The sequence below is a fragment of the Cynocephalus volans genome, chromosome 4 (assembly GCF_027409185.1).
Source record: "Cynocephalus volans isolate mCynVol1 chromosome 4, mCynVol1.pri, whole genome shotgun sequence".
Lineage (NCBI taxonomy): Eukaryota > Metazoa > Chordata > Mammalia > Dermoptera > Cynocephalidae > Cynocephalus > Cynocephalus volans.
The window spans coordinates 85,134,135-85,152,630 of NC_084463.1; positions in this window are offsets into that span (position 1 = coordinate 85,134,135).

An 18,496-nucleotide genomic window follows, 5' to 3' on the forward strand; every position below is an offset into this window, starting at 1 on the left:
GGCAGAGCTAGTAAATATGTGTGCATAATAACCCATGTGTATACATGTCTCTATCTAGCTATCCAACATTTCACATATGTATATCTATCTACCAATCCATCTATATATCTGTCAATGTACATCTTTTTATATCTGTATAGCTATGTGTATATATACTGATATCTTTGACTCTAATCCTGCAACACAAAATTTATATAGCTCAAATCATCTACAACTTATTTCCTTATTTCTTCTAGCTTAGTATACATGTATAGTAATGTCAGAATTAGGTGCACAAAGCAACTAGGTAGCTAGGTTACAGAAGCCAAAAATGAGCTATTAGAGCAATCAAGCAAATTTTCATTTTATATTGTTCCTGTTCCCATGTAATAATTCGCTGTGTATGGCTCCTGTTTCTATGCAATGGTTTTTGTTTCTATGAGGTCAATGGTTTCTCACACGGGAGGTAGTCTGACAATGAGAATGGAGCACCTATCCAAGATGGCGTTGGTATTGCTCAGGATTCTCTGCTACACTTCCTAAGGGACCCTCTCCTGTCCCAACTAGGTCATATCCCCTTATTACACGTGCATAGAATTCTGCACTTACTCTGTTACATTAGTGATGGTTTTGTTCACATTTCAGTTTGTATCATTCATTTCATATTCCTCTTCCCATCACCTCTCTGCAGGCCATGAGCTCCAAAAGCCCAGTCAATCATTGTCTTTCACTCCCCACTGTGCCTGCCACCAGCAGGTGGGAAATCATTAAGGAACGAGAAAAACACACTTTTCCTCTGAAACACTGCTGTTGTCCTGGAAGAGATCTTCCAGTCTTTTATTCACGTGCTTATCCTGAACGTGGATGTAACACTGACATTCATACATTTCTCTCTCCTCCAGTCTTCAGATTCATTATCTTTTTTATCGGAAAGCAGATCCTTTTGTTTCACTCTATAAGCTATATTCCTTTCACAAAGCAGTCCCAGCTCCCAAAATATCTTTTCCTGTCAAATAGAAAGCTGAAAAACATGTTGTCCAACACTGAAACAGGCAGGGCCACATATTTTGAAGATAGGACATAAACCACTTTGGGCATCTTTTTTTTTTTTTTTTTGAAGTGTTTTAAATGCACTTACATATTCCCGACCTGTTACAGACGGCCCAGAAGGCACCTGCTGACTGCCCACCCATCCAGCATTGCCCACAGCCGGCCCTCTGCACCCACAGTCCAGGCTGATGCAGAGGGAGCGGCTCTCAGCACCACACGCTGGGGCTCACTCCCTGGCCTCAGCTCCCTAGTCTCCTCCCACTGCCCTTGAGGAGCATTTGCCTTGAGGAGTCTCAGCTGTTGCCATTTCACTCAGACAAAATGAGGACCACAGGTGAAATGTCTTTGTTCAAGAGACATGTTTTTGCAGCTAGACATTCTTTCCTGCCAGGTCTGACGTCTATGACTACAGGACCGAGGGGAGACCCCCACACCACCTGAAGACGAATTCAGCCCACTATTCAGGAGAGAAACGGACAAAGCCCCAGTTAGGAGAAAATGTAGGGCAGAAATGTAGTATCTTTTCCTCACCCATCGCAAGGTTCATTAAACTCCAAGAACGCTAATTTAAGGTACATCCCTGCAGTTCTAAGTACAGTCCAGTTAGTCTCCGAGGAGACTAACTCAAACGGAGAGTCTGGGAGAGGAAACAATGAATGACACACCCAAGAGCTGGCAGCTCCTGACCCCTCAGGCAGCCCCAGGAGAGTGTCTGGGCGAGGGCGGGACGGAGGCGCTGCACTCCATTTGTGTTTGTTGCTGTGCTCCAAACTTCTGGATGCAAACGTCGTTTGCACCCGCCCGGAAAAATCAGAAACAACGCGTGTGCGTATCAGAGCCTCTGGGCGAGACCCAAAGAGAGGGTGCAGGCACCACCCACAGGACTCCAGGACGCCTCGGGCCACCGAGCCGCAGCGGCCCCGCCGCCCCCAAGGCCCTCCCTCTCCGCCTCCTCCCGCCCAATGTCGCGCTGCTCTCCTCTTCCCGGGGCGCCGCGGTGGGGTGCGGGTACAGCCTGCCGAATGGACCCGGAGGCGGCGGGGCTGGGACGGCGGGCGCGCTGTCGCCCGGTGCCCGACGGTGCCCGCGTGGGGAGGGATGCGCAGGTCTGGGAGGCCGGTGCATCTGGACACGCAACCCCGCAGCGCCCGCGCCGAGGACAGGCGGCCAGGACTGGCTCGAAACGCACTGGGGCCACCACTGAGTCGTCTCCCAGCAGCTCAGAACGGCCCCGACGTCCAGGGAAGCGCAGGTCCGATGACACGGCAAACAGGTGGTTGCCAGGCCGCGCGAAGTGTGACGCCTTCCAGGGCACGGTGGAGGCGGTAAGGAGTGATGTGAACGAGGCGGACCTCCGAGGCCGTATGCGGAGAGCACAGATGCCCCAGGTGCCCTTCAGGAGAAGAGGTGTAGGGAGGGGGCCGGGCACTCTGGAGCCCCGGCGGAGAAGAGGGAGCCAAGACCAGGGGCAGAAGCAGGCAGAGCAGCGCCAGCCGCATAAACGCTGCCCCGGGGGCCTGGGTGCGTCAGGCCCGAAGACAGCGGTCTGCGGCTGGGCGGGAGCTCCGGGATGCTTGGGAGGGGGGGTGGGGTGGGGGTGGTGACTCCGCCCTCGATCCTCGGCAGCCAATCCGCTCTCCCCGGTGGGCTTGTGGCTCCGCCCCTCTCCGTGCACCTCTCTAGCGATCCAGTGATGCTTCCCTCCCACACTTTACCTGACAGAACCAGGCTTCCTATCAGTTCGTGCCAAGCAGTATTTCTCTTAACACTCGCTGGGGTCAGGATGCCTTTAAGCGGGAACCGAATCCGGAGACATGGCCTCGACGCTGTCTACCCACTCGGGGCCACTCCCCAGGGTGTGCCCATCCTTGCTGCAGCAGCCTAGATGCTGGGCAGAAGGATCTTTTGTGCACTGTGCAGCCCGCTGTCGCACTGCGTGGCGGTCTAGAGCCACAGAACTGAGCGCTGTTGTCCACAGTTGCTGCGTCTTCTCTTGGCTTTCGTTCTTTCCTTGAAGGAAGCTTACGCCGCTGAGAATGATCTGGAGCCTCTTCCGGCTGAGGGTGCTGCTCAGTTCGGTCAAAGAGGTCCTCCATCTCCAGGTGCCTCGTTTCCATAAATCCGGGGTAAATGCCAGAAGCCAGAAAAGAAGCAAATCTAGCTTTAAATCCCAGGCTATATTTACTTGTGTAACTGTTATCTATAAAACAAGGGATAATACGACTAATTAGTTTATGAAGTTGTAAAATGATTGAATGAAAGAATGCATGTCAAAGCACACAGCACAGTGATTAGTACAAAGTAAATTCTGAATAAGTGTTTATTGTTATTAGATATGTCCTACTTCAAAACTCAAGCTGGGCCAGAATTTTGAAATAAGTAATAGTAGATCAATGAAATTAATAAATGGGAATTGCAGCTGAAAGGACGCCATGACCCAGATGTAGGAATGGTTCAAACCAAAATAATAAAGAAGCAGGGAATGACTAGGCAGAGGTGAAGGGAAGAGCAGAAGATACTATGAGATGCAGAGGAGCTATGAAGGACAGTGCACTGAAGAGAGACCCTGATTATTCAAGTAGTCTTGGCTCCTGACACTTTTTCCTGCAAATTCCTCCCTCCCCAACTTTTATTAAGGTAAGTTAACTTCTGCTCTTTGCATGTTGAAGCACTTGACTAGAGGATTCCCCAGATGTGATGGAAACAAACTGACATAACATCACTTGGGGTTGCTCTACTTTCATGTAGAATTAAGTCAGTAACGGTAAAGTAGGAGTTTCCAGTTGTTTCTCTGCTCCAGAGAAGCAGGTGGTAACTGATTTTTTTTTTTTTTTTTTTTTTTGAGGTTTGGTGGTAAGGGGATCCGAACCCTTGACTTTGGTGTTAACAAAGCAGTGCTCTATCCAACTAAGCTAACCAGCCAGCCCCAACAGGTGGTCAATGAAAGAGTAGAGACCCTAACTGTGATCCCATAGACATCTTTCATGTGAGTAAACCAAGCTTCAGAGCTTGTATTATAAATATGACCATGAAAATTCTTTGTATTTCACCACTAAAGATGACTGAATTTTCAAATCCAATTATAAAAAAAGTAATAAAATGACTGGTATTTGTTCATATTAAAGCTCACTAAGTAAGGAGTTAAGAAAGCAGCTCAAAATTAAAATATAAATATATTACTAAGCTCACCTCTTTGCAGGGGTTTATAAGAATTATAAGTCCTTAACAACATGAAATATATATTGCTAGTTACCTGGTCCAATATACTCATACTTCATTTAATAAGCCAATCCCTAGGTTTAACTCTTACAAAATTAATTTCTAATGCAATACTTAATGATTTTTAAAGACAACACTGTGTAGGAACTATGAAAGTGCTTAAATTGCTATGTATTAGGATCTAGACAAGAAGGGATTTTGAGATAATAATAATTTATGTTTATGGAACACTTGCTACATGACAGGAACTGTGCAAATGCTCTACTTAAAGTTGAATTTTTGTTTATCAACAATAACCCTGGATAGCGGCGAGGTGGAGGAGGAGCACAGCGGCGACCAAAGTAGCCTTCTAGAGTGGAGGTCAAGATGGTGGAAGAGGAGAGCTGCCTGCCGCTTTTCCGCCAGGAGTTGAGGCCCGCGCCAGATGCAGCTGTAGCAGAATCGGCCCAAAGGAACGGCTTTGAAAGGGTGTCTTTACCCTGCCGAGAACCGGGAATCTTCCCCCAACCTGCTCGCGTGACCCGCCGATGCGCCGCAGCCCGCGTCGCAGCTGCAGCTGCAGGGGTGGAAACATGGAGGCCTGAGCTGGCGTGTGTCACCCGGGCTGCAGCGGTGACCACGGCTTCTGACCCCCCCCCACCCCCACCCGCCGGTCCCTGGAGCTGGAAGCGAATCAACCCGCGGCCGAGACAGGGAGATGTCCAGCGGGAGAGGCAGAAGTTCCAGGAGACCACACGCCAGGCGGGGCCGGGCCGCCACTGTGTGATCCAACAGGTAGGCTTCACTGCCGCCACCCGGCTTCATTCCCAACCCAGCCCAGTGCACACAGAGCGGGGAGACGTCCGGCAGGGGAGGCGGGAACTCCACAGAGTCCACGCTGCTGCCAGGCAATCCAGCAGCAGGTAGGCTTCACCACCGCCACCTGGCTCCATCCCAAGCACGGCCTAGCATGCACAGATCAGGGAGACATTCTGCAGAGGAAGGGGAAGCTCTGCAGAGACCACACATTCTGCGGTGCCTCGGCGCATCCCAGTAGCCCGGACCAGAGCGCACGGAACAGGGAGTCACTGAGGTAGCGATACCAAATTGGCAACCACAGCAACATCTTAGTCAGTCAATAGTGTCAAACCTATGGACTGTGACACCCCCTGCCACAATGAATAAACATCAAAGAAAAGATACCAGAAATACGAAAAATCAAGAAAGTACACCACCAAAAGATAATAAATCTCAAGCTCTAGATCCTATAGAACAAGAAGCCCTTGAAATGACTGACAAGGAATTTCGAGTGATAATTCTAAGGAAACTGAATGAGATACAAGAAAACTCAGCTAGACATCATGATGAAATGAGGAAAAGCATACAGGACCTGAAAGAGGAAATGTACAAGGAAATCAATGTCCTGAAAAAAAATGTAGCAGAACTTGCCGAACTGAAGAAGTTATTCAGCGAAATAAAAAACACAACGGAGAGTTTAACCAGCAGGCTTGTCGAAGTTGAAGAGAGAACCTCTGAACTTGAAGATGGGCTGTTTGAAATAACACAAGCAGACAAAAAAAAAAAGAAAAAAGAATAAAAGACATCGAAGAAAATCTGAGAGAGATATCAGATGACCTTAAGCGCTCAAATATCCGAGTCATGGGTATTCCAGAAGGGGAGGAAAACAGAGATTGCATTGAAAACATATTCAACAAAATAGTGGCTGAAAACTTCCCAGGTATAGGAAAAATCACAGATCTTCAGATCCAGGAAGCTCAACGATCTCCAAATGTATTCAACCCAAAAAGACCTTCTCCAAGACATGTTATAGTCAAATTGGCAAAACTCAAGGACAAAGAGAGAATCTTAAAAGCTGCAAGAGAGAAGCGTCAAATCACCTATAAGGGAGCCCCAATCAGGCTAAAATAACATCAGACTTTTCATCACAAACCCTAAAAGCCAGAAAGGAATGGGATGATATATTCAAAATACTAAAAGACAGAGATTGTCAGCCAAGAATACTCTACCCTGCAAGGCTATCCTTCCGAAATGAAGGGCAAATAGTATATTTCTCAGATAAACAAAAACTGTGGGAGTTCACCACCACACGACCACCCTTACAAGAAATTCTCAAGGGAGTACTGGGTTTGGTTCCTGAAAAATAACTACCACTGCCATAAAAACCCAAGAAAAACCTAAAGCCACTAGTAAAATAAAAATGGCATTCATGAAGAGAAAACAAACAAAAAGGCTATCTACAACCTAAGGAACCAACAAACACAGAAAACAAACAGTAAATCAGAAAGCAAGGAACAAAAGACACCTAAGACAACGAAACAACAATCAAAAAACTGCTAGGAATAAATCAACACTATTCAATAACAACTCTTAATGTAAAAGGCTTAAATCCCCCAATCAAAAGACACAGACTGGCTGACTGGATTAAAAAGGAGGACCCAACTATATGCTGCCTTCAAGAGACCCACCTCACCCATAAAGACTCACATAGACTAAGAGTGAAAGGATGGAAAAAGATTTACCGTGCAAACAGAAAAGAAAAACGAGCTGGAGTAGCTATTCTTATATCTGACAAAGTAGACTTTAAACTAAAAACCATAAAAAGAGACAACAAGGGACACTACATAATGATAAAAGGACTGATCCATCAAGAAGATATAACAATCATAAATATGTATGCACCCAATGTTGGAGCAGTCAGATTTATAAAACAAACTCTATTAGACCTAAAGAAGGAAACAGACACTAATACCATAATAGCAGGGGACCTGAACACTCCACTGTCAATATTGGACAGATCATCTAGGCAAAGAATCAGCAGAGAAACACAAGATCTAAACAATACTCTAGACCAATTGGACATGGCAGATATCTACAGAACTTTCCACCCAACAACCTCAGAATATTCATTCTTCTCATTAGCACATGGATCATTCACCAGGATAGATCACATATTAGGTCATAAATCAAGTCTCAACAAATTCAAAAAAATTGGAATAATCTCATGTATTTTCTCAGACCACAATGGATTAAAACTAGAAATTAACAACAAACGAAACTCCGGAAACTATACAAACACATGGAAATTAAACAGCATTCTACATAATGACATATGGGTCCAAGAAGAAATCAAGGAGGAAATCAAAAAATTTTTTGAAACTAATGAAAATAGTGATACATCATACCAAAACCTGTGGGATACTGCAAAAGCAGTATTAAGGGGGAAATTTATTGCATTAAATGCTCACCTCAGAAGAATGGAGAGATGGCAGGTGAACAACCTAACACTTCACCTTAAAGATCTAGAAAAACAAGAACAATCCAAACCTAAAGTTAGCAGATGGAAAGAAATCATTAAGATCAGAGCAGAACTGAATGAAATTGAAACCCAAAAAAGAACTCAAAAGATCAATGAATCAAAAAGTTGGTTTTTTGAAAAAATAAATAAAATTGAAAAACCATTAGCACGGCTAACGAAAAAAAGAAGAGAGAAGATTCAAATAACAAAAATTGAAATGAAAAAGGTGATATTACAACTGATTCATCTGAAATACAAGGAATCATTTGAGACTACTATAAACAACTATACGCCAACAAGTTTGAAAATCTGGAGGAAATGGATAAATTTCTGGACACACATAAGCTCCCAAAACTGAGCCATGAAGATATAGAAAATCTGAACAGACCAATAACAATAAAGGAGATTGAAGCTGTTATCAGAAGGCTCCCAACAAAGAAATGCCCAGGACCAGATGGATTCACAGCAGAATTTTACTAAACATTCAAAGAGGAATTGACACTGATTCTTTACAAACTATTCCAAAAGATTGAAACGGACACAAATCTCCCAAACTCATTCTATGAAGCAAACATCATCCTGATACCAAAACCAGGTAAAGATATAACCAAAAAAGAAAACTACAGGCCGATATCCTTGATGAATATAGATGCAAAAATCCTCACTAAAATACTAGCAAACAGAATACAGCAACACATACGTAAAATTATTCACCACGATCAAGTGGGATTCATCCCAGGGATGCCAGGTTGGTTCAACATGCGCAAATCAATAAATGTGATACACCATATTAATAAACTCAAACACAAGGACCATATGATCATCTCTATAGATGCTGAAAAAGCATTTGATAAAGTTCAGCACTCATTCATGACAAAGACCCTCTATAAGTTAGGTATAGAGGGAAAGTATCTGAACATAATTAAAGCCATATATGACAAACCCACCACCAATTTCATCCTGAATGGGGAAAAGCTGAAAGCTTTTCCTTTAAGAACAGGAACTAGACAAGGATGCCCACTCTCACCACTCCTATTCAACATAGTGTTGGAAGTACTAGCCAGAGCAATCAGAGAAGAGAAGGAAATAAAGGGCATCCAGATTGGAAAAGATGAAGTCAAACTGTCCCTGTTTGCAGATGACATGATCCTATATATCGAACAGCCTAAAACCTCTACAAAATAACTCTTGGAATTGATAAATGAATTCAGCACAGTAGCAGGATACAAAATCAACACACAAAAATCAGTAGCATTTCTTTTCTCCAATAGAGAACATGCAGAATGAGAAATCAAGAAAGCCTGCCCATTTACAATAGTCACCAAAAAAATAAAATACTTAGGAACTGAGTTAACCAAGGAGGTGAAAATCTCTATAATGAGAACTACAAACCACTGCTGAGAGAAATTAGAGAGGATACAAGAAGATGGAAAAATATCCCATGCTCTTGGATTGGAAGAATCAACATAGTGAAAAGAATCACATTGGTATATCATACCCAAAGTGATATACAAATTCAATGCAATCCCCATCAAAATTCCAAAGACATTTTTCTCAGAAATGGAAAGAACTATCCAGACATTTATATGGAATAATAAAAGACTACGCATAGCCAAAGCAATGCTCAGCAAAAAAAAATGAAGCTGGAGGCATAACACTACCTGACTTTAAGCTATACTACAAAGCTATAATAACCAAAACAGCATGGTACTGGCATAAAAACAGACACACTGATCAATGGAAGAGAATAGAGAATCCAGAAATCAACCCACACACTTACTGCCATCTGATCTTTGACAAAGGCACCAAGCCTATTCACTGGCGAAGGGATTGCCTCTTCAGCAAATGGTGCTGGGATAACTGGATATCCATATGCAGGAGAATGAAACTAGATCCATACCTCTCACCGTATACTAAAATCAACTCAAAATGGATTAAGGATTTAAATATACACCCTGAAACAATAAAACTTCTTAAAGAAAACATAGGAGAAACACTTCAGGAAATAGGACTGGACACAGACTTCATTAATAGAACCCCAAAAGCACGGGCAACCAAAGGAAAAATAAACAAATGGGATCATATGAAACTAAAAAGCTTCTGCACAGCAAAAGAAACAATTAACAGAGTTAAAAGACAACCAACAGAGTGGGAGAAAATATTTGCAAAATATACATCTGACAAAGGATTAATATCCAGAATATATAAGGAACTCAATCAACTTTACAAGAAAAAAACAAGCAACCCAATTAAAAAATGGGCAAAAGAGCTAAGTAGGCATTTCTCTAAGGAAGATATACAAATGGCCAACAGACATATGAAAAAATGCTCAACATCACTCAGCATCCGGGAAATGCAAATCAAAGCCACACTGAGATACCATCTAACCCCAGTTAGGATGGCTAAAATCCAAAAGACTCTGAACGATAAATGCTGGTGAGGTTGCAGAGAAAAAGGAACTCTCACACATTGTTGGTGGGACTGCAAAATGGTGCAGCCTCTATGGAAAATGGTATGGACGTTCCTCAAACAATTGCAGATAGATCTACCATACGACTCAGCTATCCCACTGCTGGGAATATACCCAGAGGAATGGAAATCATCAAGTTGAAGGTATACCTGTTCCCCAATGTTCATAGCAGTACTCTTTACAATAGCCAAGAGTTGGACCCAGCCCAAATGTCCATCATCGGATGAGTGGATACGGAAAATGTGGTACATCTACACAATGGAATACTACTCAGGTATAAAAACGAATGAAATACTGCCATTTGCAACAACATGGATGGACCTTGAGAGAATTATATTAAGTGAAACAAGTCAGGCACAGAAAGAGAAATACCACATGTTCCCACTTATTGGTGGGAGCTAAAAATTAATATATAAATTCACACACACACACACACACACACACACACACACACACACACACACACACAAAAAAAAAAAACCAGGCCGGGGGAAAGAAGATATAACAAATATAATTATTTGAGGTTGATACGACAAACAAACAGAGGGGACATTGGTGGGGGGGAGGGGGAGGAAGGAGGGAGGGAGGTTTTGGTGATGGGCAACAATAATCAGCCACAATGCATATTGACAAAATAAAATTAAAAAAAAAATAAATAAATAAAAATTCAATTCAATTCAATTAATAAAGAACAGCCAGCTGTTTCTACAATCAGCAGATGTGGAAAATGATTTTTGAATCAGAAGGTTTTACCGTCAGTTTAGAGTAAACTAACAGAAACTTAAAAGTTTAGTTTATGCGTAAGCAGAAATAATTAACGTAATTCTCCTCACTGACACATTCAATATTTATTTATTTACTTTGTGTGCGTGTGTCGCTGGCCAGTATGGGGATGTGAACCCTTGGCCTTTGTGTTATCACATGTAATATTTATTAAACATTTACAATGTGTCACTTTCTGAGTGTTGGGGATACAGCAATAAACAAAGCAGACAGAAACCTTTGCCCATATGGAGCTTACATTCTAGCAGAAAGAGAAACAAACATAAATAAGTGAAATATGTTAGATGGTGACAAGTGCTGTGGTTGATTGCATTAATGGCCCCGATTCTTCACCCTGCCTCTACCCATTCCCTTTGTCATTCTTTCTGCAGTGAGTAGGGCTTTTTCCCTTCCCCTTGACTTTGGGCCTGGCCATGTGACCTTCTTTGGCCAACAGAATTAGGTAGAAGTGACAGTGTGACCATTCCAAGCTGTATATTCTACAGAAACCCAGGCCTTCATGATTTCAATGCCTCTCTTGCTGTTCTGCCATTGCCATGAGAAGAACATGCCCAGGCTGGTCTGCTGGTCCAAGGAGAGGGAAAGAGATGTGAAGCAGAGCTGCTCCAGCTAAGCTTCCTCAGCCTGACCCAGTCCAAAGCAGAGCCCAAGGAGACTCTTCAGTGCACATGTAAGCCCAGCCAACATCAGCAGAGCCACCCGCAGTGCCCAGCCTATATCTGCTGACCTCCAGTGGACCCACAGATGCATGAGCTACAATAATAAATGATCTTTATTTTGAGGTTGAGTTTTGGGGTTGTTTTTACATCTCAATAGCTAACCAACACAATGGCTAAAGAGTAGTCAAAATAAAGGAGTAAAGGGGACAGAGAGTATTGTGTAGTAGGGGTGATGCTGGGGTCGATTTCAAAACCTTCCTTGTACACAGTTATTTTTCAAGTCAAACACGTTATTAGTGATTCTAAAGACACTTCTCTTTCCAAGTATTGAGAAGCTCAATGTTTATTACGGGGCAACTTCATCACATACTTGGTACTCTCATCCTAGTACTACCGGGGGCCAAACAAATGTGAGGCAGAAAGAACTTGCTAACTTGTTCTGGTATGAGAAGCAGAGCAGAAATTAATGCCCATGCCCAGTCCCAGATCCAGTCGTACATTCTTGCTCTTGCTCATATTTGTTGGGCCCTGTGTGAACACATATTCCCTTCTTAACGTGGCATCCCCTAGCTCGCTACAGCCCAACTTAAAGCTTCCCCAGAGGCGCTGTTTCCTAAATTCTTGTAAACTCAGTTAAGGTTTAAAGGCAAAGGGTTTTTGGGGTCGTATTCATGAAGTCTGTGCCCAGTCCTATTTCCTGAAGTGTTTCCCCTATGTTTTCTTTAAGAAGTTTTATTGTCTCAGGGTGTATATTTAAATCCTTAATCCATTTGGCAACCAAAGGAAAAATAAACAAATGGGATTATATCAAACTAAAAAGCTTCTGCACAGCAAAAGAAACAATTAAAAGAGTTAAAAGACAACCAACAGAGTGGGAGAAAATATTTGCAAAATATACATCTGACAAAGGATTAATATCCAGAATATATAAGGAACTCAAACAACTTTACAAGAAGAAAACAAGCAACCCAATTAAAAAATGGGCAAAAGAGCTAAGTAGGCATTTCTCTAAGGAAGATATCCAAATGGCCAACAGACATATGAAAAAATGCTCAACATCACTCAGCATCCGGGAAATGCAAATTAAAACCACATTGAGATACCATCTAACCCCAGTTAGGATGGCTAAAATCCAAAAGACTATGAACGATAAATGCTGGCGAGGCTGCGGAGAAAAAGGAACTCTCATACATTGTTGGTGGGACTGCAAAATGGTGCAGCCTCTATGGAAAATGGTATGGAGGTTCCTTAAACAATTGCAAATAGATCTACCATACGACCCAGCCATCCCACTGTTGGGAATATACCCAGAGGAATGGAAATCATCAAGTCGAAGGTATACCTGTTCCCCAATGTTCATCGCAGCACTCTTTACAATAGCCAAGAGTTGGAACCAGCCCAAATGCCCATCATCAGATGAGTGGATACGGAAAATGTGGTACATCTACACAATGGAATACTACTCAGCTATAAAAACGAATGAAATACTGCCATTTGCAACAACATGGATGGACCTTGAGAGAATTATATTAAGTGAAACAAGTCAGGCACAGAAAGAGAAATACCACATGTTCTCACTTATTGGAGGGAGCTAAAAATTAATATATAAATTCACACACACACATACACACATACACACACAAACCGGGGGGCGGGGAGGAAGAAGATATAACAACCACAATTATTTGAAGTTGATACAACAAACAAACAGAAAGGACATTGTTGGGGGGGAGGGGGGAGGGGGGAGGGAGGGAGGTTTTGGTGATGGGGAGCATTAATCAGCTACAATGTATATCGACAAAATAAAATTAAAAAAATAAATAAATAAATAAATAAATAAATAAATAAATAAAAAAAAAAAAAAAAAAAAAAAAATAAAGGCAAAGGGTTTAACCAATAGATTTCTTCCAACACACTTCCTGATGTAAGGAGACCACATTTCAAAGATTCTTTTAAATCATTATAATGGTAGCTAGTGCTGTTGTTCTGGTGAGATCAAAGCCTTTCCAAATTAACTAGCCTACCTTCTGGTAAGGTGAATGCAGGCTCCATAATAGTCCTTTCCCCCTCCAACCTGAAAACGGGATCAAGATGGGTCCTGGCCCAGCTTTGTTTTCCCGTTTCCTACAAATCCTAACCATGTATGTTCCATCTTCTCACAAAATGATTGCTCTGATGGAAACAAAGTTACAAGTACCAGTACAGAGTTCTGGGAAATGCTAGTGGCTAGAATTGGCTCCAATACAGACTCGGGCTAAAGAGGAGGAATGGGTAAAAAGGGGAGGGAAAAAAATTCCTCTCACTTTCTTGTCTTCTAGGGAGTTACCTGTGGGTGGCTCCAGTGTGCTTGTGGAAGGGTTTGAGAGCTTCTTGATTAAGGTATTTTCAAGTTTCCCTATCCTTCATCTCTTATGGATTCAAACAATGGAGATCATATTCCACAGAGTTGTGTGATTTCAGGAAAATCACTTAACCTCTCTGAGACTCAAATTCCTCACTGGTAAAATTAGAGAATTGAAAAGGTTCCTCCCTGTTCTAACATTCTACAATTTAAGTTCACGTGTTTAAACTTGTGATTCCAAACTAAACAAATGACAACTTTGATCCTGTTAGAGGCTATAGCCCTGAACACAAGCCAGCTGAGTCAAAGTAGTTTAATAAAATGAATTAGATTAGATATTTCATCAATAATTTCTTTAAAATCCTAGCAGTCCTCCTTAAGCCTTTTTATGTTCAGCCTTACAACTTTTTTACAAGCAATGACCAAGCCGTAAACAGTTAAGGATTTCAAAACCAGCCTCAGACCCAAATGATATGGCTTTTCAGATTTCTGAATAAAATGATAAGCTGAAGGTCTGTAAAAGAGCATCATAAGACTCTGGCAAGACTTTTCCGTTCTAGGATCACTCTCTGTGACCAGGGCGCTCAAATCTCTGTGAACGCTTAATATCTCCAAGCCTGACCTGGTAGCTACCGGTTCCCAACCAATTGCTATTCACACTCACACATGTGCACACAGAAAGCCACTTCAAACATCACGCTGTGGGGTCCTGACATGATGACAGAGCCACCAGCTGTCGGGGCACTGCACTGAATTGGGGACACAAACCCCATTTTCCTATATAAATTGGCCTGGATGCTGCTTCGGCCCCCAACAAAAGGAGACAGTCCTCTTAAAAGGGGCCATCTGGCAATCCCCCGGCCCTAGCGACACCTTCGGGATGGGGCGAGCGCGAGTGATCTTCGGGGGGCCGGGAAGGTAGCGTGGTAGAGCGCAGCTGTCACCCGGCCCCAGGGGTCCTGCCCGTAGAGATTGGGGGCGAGCAGATTCGCGGAGTTCTGAAGCCTCCGGGCCAGGAGCGCCTCCAGGTCTCAAGCGCACTCCCGGGGTGGGGGAGGGCACGCTTTGTCCCTGTGCCCCGTTGGGGCGAGGCGCTCGAGCCTAGGGCAGAGTCACCGCGGACGCCTCCATAGCAACAGCGTGGGAGCTCCGCAAACCGGGAGGAGCAGAGGAGGAGGGGAGGGAGGACGGAGGGGAGCGGGGAGAGGCGAAGGAGGAGGGGCAGGGAGAAGGCGCGCAGGGGAGGAGCGGGGAGGAAGGAGCACTAAGTACCAGATGTATAAGAAAAGACTGTTGTTTCTGTATTGTTCAGAGGTGGGGGAAAAAGCTCGAAATGTAAGGGAAAACTTCTGAAAAAAGGTAATTCATAAGAACTAATCTTGAAATATGGAAAGGATGTAAGAAGGAAGCATAAAAGAAAAAGGCAGGCTAACAAGACGAATATGTTTGCCTTCAATCTGTAAATTTCCTGTAAAACTATTCCATCCCGCTGCCGTAATTCGGGCACTCATCACTGTGCTCCTGCATTAGTGAACTAGCAGAATGGGTTCCTGGTCTCCTTGCTTCCAAAATACAGCGTTCGTGTCTTTATTCAATTCTCACAACATTGCCAGAATGATCTTCCTAAAACATAAATCTTTGTTTAAACTTTTCAATGGTTTACCACAGCTTTTGGGATAAACTTCAAACTCTTTAGTCTGGAAGGTCCTAATACTTAGGTTCCCGCTTATGACTCCAGCATCCTCCTTCTGATATTATCCAAAACCCTCCTCAGACATTTTTTGAATGCCCCTTATCAATTTCCCCTCTCTCTCCCATTCAATACTTACCTTTGGTATCACCATCCTTTAATCTGGCTTCCGAGATTAAAAAACAAAAAATTAAAAACAAAAACCCTGTGTAAATAAGCAGGTGCTCATTCAAAAATATTTCCAGTGAGCAAATTAAAGTGTGGCATATAAAATACTACACAGCAGTTATAAAACTCAAAAATCACTAAATAAATCTGAAAGACTGAGAGAACAGTAAGATTGCACAACTGCATAAATTTTGGAAAAAATGGTGGTCAAGTACACATAGTAAATCATACAGAGCCTTGTAGGCCATGATAAGGATTCTGGCCTTTAACTTTAAAAACGACAGAAGGATTTTAAGTAGGGAATTATCTCATTTGTCTTTTAAAAAATTACTCCTTGCTGTTGTATGAAGGAATTAAAGGAAGACAAGAGAAGATATAGGGAGAATAGTTAGGAAGCTATTTTAGCAGTCCAGGTGAGGGTCGAGGGTGGCCTTGACTTGGCTAATGGCAGTAGCAAAGAAAGAAAAGTAGAGGAATTTGAGATAGTTTGTGAGTATAGCACTGACAGGGCTTGGCAGGCTGAATACTGAGGGGTGGGGGATTAAGGTACAGAGGGAAGTTTCTAGCCTATACTAATGGCAGCTAGGAAACCCTAGAGGCGGACCAGACATGAGGGGATAGAAAGTTTAGTTATGGTGGCCGGCCCATGGCTCACTTGAGAGAGTGTGATGCTGACAACACCAGGGCCACAGGTTTGGACCTTATATAGGGATGGCCGGTTGGCTCACATGGCAGAGCGTGGTGCTGACAACACCAAGTCAAGGGTTAAAATCCCGTTACCAGTCATCTTTAAAAAAAAAATAAGTTCATCTGGTTGTTTTTCATTTAAGCTTTCAAGTGAAGAAATTTAGTATGAAAGGCTACAGTTCTGGTGTTTTTGAGTTGTCAGAATATAAATGGTAAATAAAACCATGGGACTGAACAGGTATGACAGTAAGAAAAAGTCTGACCAAGTGTACTGAAGAATCCTAGCATTTAATGAGCTAGAAAACAACAAAAGACTTTCAAGGAAAAAGTGGTCCACTGTCAAAGCTGCCTAGAATTAAAGGTGAGGACTGAAAATGTGCATTACCTTCATTTCATTCGATAAGCCCCTAGAAGTCACTGTTAATCTTAGTGAGAGTGATACTGGTGGGTTAATGGGGCAAGTAGAAAGAATAAGAGTAGCCTGTGTTGTAAATAGAAGATGACCACTTAAAGAAAATATAAACAATCTTCTTGATAAATTTGGTTATAAAAGGGAAGAGAGATTAAGAAATAGGTGTTTGTGGTTTTTTTAGGAGGTAAAAGTAACAAACTATTTAAATGCTAATAGGAAGGAGTCACTGAGAAAGGGAGAAGTTAAAGATACTGAAGACATACCAGCAAAGAGAAGGAATTACGAATTGTAGAAGATTCTAGGAAGTCTGGGATCCAGAAGCACAGGTTTGGCTATTTAAGAGGGACAGCAGAGGGCTGGCCTGTGGCTCACTTGGTTAGAGTGTGGTGCTGATAACACCAAGGCCAAGGGTTGGGACACCTATATAGGGATGGCTGGTTGGATCACTTGGGAGAGCTGATAACACCAAGTCAAGGTTTAAGATCCCCTTGCCGGTCATCTAAAAATAAAGAGAGAGAGAGAGAGAGAGAGAGAGAGAGAGAGAGAGAGAGAGAGAGAGAGAGAGAGAGACAGCAGAGACAATTAGTATATATAGAGAGAGGGTTGAAGCCAGGAACTTAAGGACATTCTAGGTTGTTGGCTTCTATTTTCACCGTAAGGTAGCATGGTAGAATGTGAGGTTACTACCTAGAGTAAATGGGATGGAAGTCAGAAGAATGAACAAGTAGTTTATGTGGAATGCAGGAAGAGTAAATAGGCTGCTTTCCATGTTCCCTGAGAGCAAGAGAACTGTTTAGGTTTGTTTTCCCAGTATTTATGACAATGCATGGCAAATAAAAGGCTTTAAAAATATTGTTAAAAGACAACTTGAATATGCTGCCCTTTGCAGCCTGTGTTACTAAACAAACTTTAGTTTTACTTAATGGTATCTGAAGAATAATTTCTATTTTTTTGTCTACAATTGCACTGAAACATACCTATATACTGAAAATATTTAACTGAAATTAAGTGGCTTTGTTTTCCTACGAAAAGTTAAATTATTTTGGAGCTGGCCCGTGGCTCACTTGGGAGAGTGTGGTGCTGACAACACCAAGCCAAAGGTTAAGGGTTAAGAACCCCTTACTGGTCATTACTTATTAAAAAAAAAGTTAAATTATTTCAATAATCAAAAACAAAATGTAAATTATCCAATTAAACAAGATTTCTCAATTTTTTTTTAAAAAAGTCATTATCACAAAGTATAGTCTCTTCAGAGGACATTTCTTACTATAATTCTGCCAAGTGGGTGTGTAAATACAAGATGTTTCTATGTATGTTCATTCTATAGTGATTTGCCGAATGCTTTCCCCAGATAGTTCTTAAAAGTATTTCCTATCTCCTACACTACCCCCTAAAGTGTTAGAATTCACTTTGTGGTCTTTAATCCTACATAGACACTAAGTGCAGAAGTACTCAGCCAAAAGCTTAATAAATACATTTCCCTTCAAAAAGAAAATCATACCCTTGCAACAGATACTAAATCATAGCTACCAAAAACAAGTCTCAAAATATGTGACCTCTTCTAGGCTGACAATAAGTTTTCATCAATACTGTGCTTAACTTAGTAACTAATATATTGCTTTGACCATTCATTTGACACTGGAATGGATTTGGCTTCATTAGCAAGCACAACAGTAATTCTTGCTCATCTTTTTCTCTAAAAGTATAGTATTACAAAATAAACTCTAATATACCTGTTCTTGT